Raw genomic sequence first — 4,960 nt, 5'->3', positions numbered from 1 at the left:
TGGCACCTGCCTTGGCTGGCCTGGGGCCTGCAGGCTGGGGGCAGCTCCTGCATTGAGCATCTGCCTCCTGATGGTCAGTGCACGTCATAGTGACTGGTCATTCCACCAGTCGATTTGCATAATAGGCTTTTATTACATAGGATATAAAATACATATGTATCAAAGAGCTAAATGTATTGTAGCAGTGTGGCTCTTCATTATGTGTCTGCTTCCCAGCGCTGCGTGGACCATGATGTGCACATACACACAGCTTCCTCACTCCTGATGTAAACGTGATTGCTGGGTTCCTGGGCCCCACCCCCCTGAGGCAGAAGGTATTGGACAGGGCCCCAGCATCTGCATTTCCAATCTGTTTCTAAGACAAGCCAGCAGGGGACACTGATGCTGCCTAGCCACTGGCCACTCTGAGGAGTGCAGCTCTACACGCTATTATCTCCATCACTAAATTCATCACAGAAAACACTAATCCATATGTGACGTGCTGAGTTGAAAGGCATTTTAAGAGGTTATTTAGATAAATCATCACTTTAAACTGCTATCCACAGCACACCTACTCTGATAAGGCGTTAAATCGAAGCAGGTGACTGCAGTTTTATGTCCGGATACTCATAGAAACTGAAGTTGGATGTTCTGGTTGTTACGTGTTGTTAATCTTGCAAAAGATAAAATCCCACGATGCAACACAAGGTAAATTACCATACACATACCAAACGGCAGAGTCTCCTAAACCATGATAGCTAATGCTAGGGACTAAGGTTATTGGTCACTTAAGCTTTTCCACTTGACCTTCAAGCTGCAATCATTACCTTTCTGTATCTTCAACCATCAAACCTTTTTTTAAAAAATTAACTTTAGGAATTATTAAGGTACATTAAACTGTATCCATTAAAAGTATATACTAATCTAACCTTTTAAACCACTAATTTTCTAATGATATTAATTTAAAATTATTCAATACAAATTAATAATTTTTAAAACTCCACACAATTGAAAGTACTAGATGAACGTCAGAGGGAGCAAGACATGAGTATGGTTTCATCCTACTGTCTGGCTTTTACTGGACACTCACACACTAGGAAGGCAAGAGGGAAAAACTGGGAAGCAGGACGTGACAGTCCAGCAGAACACTGGAGAAGTTTCCTGGAGACCAGGGGGCCTCTGTCCTCTAGCGCCTACAGCCCAGAGCCCAGACACCCCAGGAACCTCAGAAATACACCTCACCCTCCTGAAGTTGGCCTGCTGTGCTCAGATAACAAAGGCCTAGGCTAGGCAGCATTTTGGCTGTGAGAATGGAGTGAAGGGGACAAATTTTTGTCATGCCTTCATGGTTGTCCCTTCCTTTTTGTTCCCAATGTCCCCATCTTCAGCCAGAACCTCATCACCTCTTACCTGTTTTTATGAGAAGCTATCCAACTTTTCTCTTTGCTTCTGGTCTTTCCCCACACAAATCCATCCTGCATATATCTGTGTTCATGCCGCTTTCCAACTAACAAAACTTCAGGGACTTTCAGGGTAAAATAAAACTCTCCAGTCTCGCAGTGGAAGCCCCAGCCCTGCAGCCTGTGCCCTACGTGGCTGTCTTCCCTCCTGCTGGACACCCTTCACTTTCCTTACTTGTATTCCACAGTCTATGTGTAGCTCTCTATCAGTTGTTCTCTATACAGATTCCCTTAGAATTCTTTCTCTCCCATATTTCTGTAGCTCTATGGTTGAAGTACTTACTTACCACAATAATGAAGTGCTCTGGATTTTTAATGAAAGTCTCATGAGTATATTCTATCAAATGCAGAATAAACTGGTTGAAATCAGGGGCCACATTGTGGAATGCTTCTTGAAATTTAAGATCCTATGTAATGAAAAACGGTACCCTAAATGTGTACCTCCATGACTTGTTGAGACTTTCCATATAAATATATCACAAATCTGGAAACAATCCTTTGTTAGACCATGTGTCTTATTTTTAAAATATGCAAAGTATTTTTATAGGCACTGAGGGAAATGTAAAGTGCAGTGATAATAGTGAATATTTATTGAATTCTTACTGTGTATCGGGTACTTTTTCAAGTGTTTTCCATGTAATAACTGCTTTAATTCTTCCAACAACCTTATGAGGCTGGTGCTATTGTTATTCCCATTATACAGCCATGGCAACCAAGGCCTGCATAAGTGACGCCATTGCCAAGGTCAGACAGCTTGGGCCAGGAAACTGGGCCTGTGGCCAAAAGCTTAACCACAGCACATACTGTATCTCATTCATATAAGCAGAGTATGAAATGTAGGCTGAGTTGAGGCATAAGTAGCAGAATTGTTATTAGAGGCCAGAGAAAAAGATTTTGATTATCATGTCCAGATTTATGCCCAAGAGATGGTGAGATGGAACATAACTTCTATATAATGAAGGTGTTATATTCTATTGGTAGAGCCTATTTTTGGATCCTTTTTCTTATGTCTTTATAAAGAAAATATAGTCTCCAATTTGATTACTCTGTATATGTTAGGTATAATTTAAATTAGTTTAAAGATACCCTACTCAATGTCTAAGCATGTTGCTGAGTTTTTCATTTTTGGTTTTAGCAAATGCTTAACATTTTCTACCACACTAGTTAGAAATTCTCCCATGGGGGTCCTATGCTCTTTAAATATTTCAAGGTTGCCACACTTCCGTTGGCTCTCCAGAAAGCCTATTTTGACCCTAAGCCCCTGAGAATAGCCCAGCTCCATTCTCTGCACACTCACTGCATCACAATAAAATGGTGCCTAATTACTGCCTTTGTAGGGTCCCAGAGGTGTAGTTGTCTGCAGACTATAAACTCTTCTCAGATGAGAGATAAACCTCTTTATTATTTAAATCTCTGGGTCTTGTAACCGGAGTTTACTCCAACCAAATTATCTCCAGTCTTGTGAGAGAAGTGGTCAAATGAGACTATGTAATTCATCTCGAGGATAATTTCTAATGGGACTAGTTTAAGGGAATGTTTCTTTCCAACTAAAGGGGGATTCCTTTTCTTCATTTGTAGTTTGAAAAGGATTTTTCAGGGGTGAGAAGTTGAGGAAGTATTACTTCATCTCCTATGAAGACACAAAGTCAAAGGTCTAATTATAGTTATACTCTGGACTTTTGCTGGATATTTTCTTCAATAATGGCTCCTTTAAGAAATTTGAGCCAAATAGCTAAAGCTATGTTTTTACTAGGGACTGAATAGTTCTAATAGATACAAAATATATTGCATTTATAAAGTAAATTTATGCTTATTTAGTTAACCCTAAAATGAAACATATAGAATGTGGTAATTCCCAAGTGCATTGGAATTGAATGGAAGAAGCTAATATTGAATGATGCATGATTATTTCCTTATTACCTGTGGGGAAAATTGTAGAATTAGCTACTTGTACATTGTATGCTTATTTTCTGAGTTAAAAATATATATATTTTTATTGATTTCAGAGAGGAAGGGAGAGGGAGAGAGAGATAGAAACATCAATGATAAGAATCATCGATCAGCTGCCTCCTGCATGCCCCCCATTGGAGATCAAGCCTGTAATCCGGGCATGTGCCCTTGACCGGAATCGAACCTGGAATCCTTCAGTCTGCAAGCTGACGCTCTACCCACTGAGCCAAATATGCTAGGGCTATTTTCTGAGAGTTTAAAAATAAAATAAAGCTATTCAATTTTCAAATCCATATAACTTAGGGAAGTTACTGTGGAATGTTTTTGAAATGCAGAACTTATTAGAAAACAGTGCCAAGGATAGGGGGTGAGAAAGGGCTAGGTACAACTCAAGCTTCCTTTTCCTCTGGGCTCACCATCTTTTCTAGCATTCACATGTTGCCCATGGTACTTGAGGATATGTGGTTCAAGGTCCAGGTCCTGGATCTCTTTCCTAAGTGACTTCAGATACACTCAGCTCATGGACTTCCATCTCTAGAATAGTAGACGGATTTGTAGCCTCTACAGTAGGTGTTCCCAGCCTTAGCTGCCAATCAGAAACATGTGGGGAACTTTCAAAAATACTGATGCCCAGTTCTTCTCCTGTCCCCAGATTTGAATTTTAATTGGCCACAATGGGGTCCAGACACCTTATTTGTTGAATTTATTGGGGTGACATTGGTTAATAAAATTATACAGGTTTAGATATACAATTCTATAATACATCATCTATATATTCTACTAGAGGCCCAGTGCACGAAATTCATGCACAAGTGAGCAGGGGTGTCCCTCAGCCCAGCCTGCACCCTCTCCAATCTCCCTTAGGGGATGCCCGATTGCCGGTTTAGGCCTGATCCCTGTGGAATCAGGCCTAAACTGGCAGTCGGACATCCCTCTCACAATCTGGGACTGCTGGCTCCCAACCACTAGCCTGCCTGCCTGATTGCCCCTAACTGCTTCTGCCTGCCAGGCTGATCGCTCCCTAACCACTCCCCTGCCAGCCTGATTGATGCCTAACTGCTCCCCTGCTGGCCCGATTGCTCCCAACTGCCTTCCCCTGCTGACCCAGTGACCCCTAACTGCCTTCCCCTGCCGGTCTGGTCACCCCCAACTGCCCTCTCCTGCTGGCTTGATTGCCCCTAACTGCCCTCCCCTGCTGGCCTGATCACTCACAACTGCCCTCACCTGCCGGCCTGGTCACCCCCAACTGCCCTTCCCTGCAGGCCTGGTCGCCCCCAACTGCCCTCTCCTGCTGGCCTGGTTGCCCCAAACTGCCCTCCCCTGCTGGCCATCTTGTGGCAGCCATCTTGTGATGACATGGGGGCAGCCGTCTTGTGACAACATGGGGGCAGCCATCTTGTGGCCACATGGGGGCGGCCATCTTGTGCGAGGACGTGATGGTCAATTTGCATATTACCTCATTATTATGTAGGACTAGAGGCCCAGTGCACAAAAATTTGTGCACTCGGGGGGGGGGAGAAAAGGGGGGTCCCCCAGCCCGGCCTGTGCCCTCTCGCAGTCTGGGACCCCTC

This window comes from Myotis brandtii, unplaced genomic scaffold, assembly GCF_000412655.1.
Source record: "Myotis brandtii unplaced genomic scaffold, ASM41265v1 scaffold513, whole genome shotgun sequence".
In the NCBI taxonomy this organism is placed as follows: domain Eukaryota; kingdom Metazoa; phylum Chordata; class Mammalia; order Chiroptera; family Vespertilionidae; genus Myotis; species Myotis brandtii.
This window is presented reverse-complemented; position numbering follows the sequence as displayed.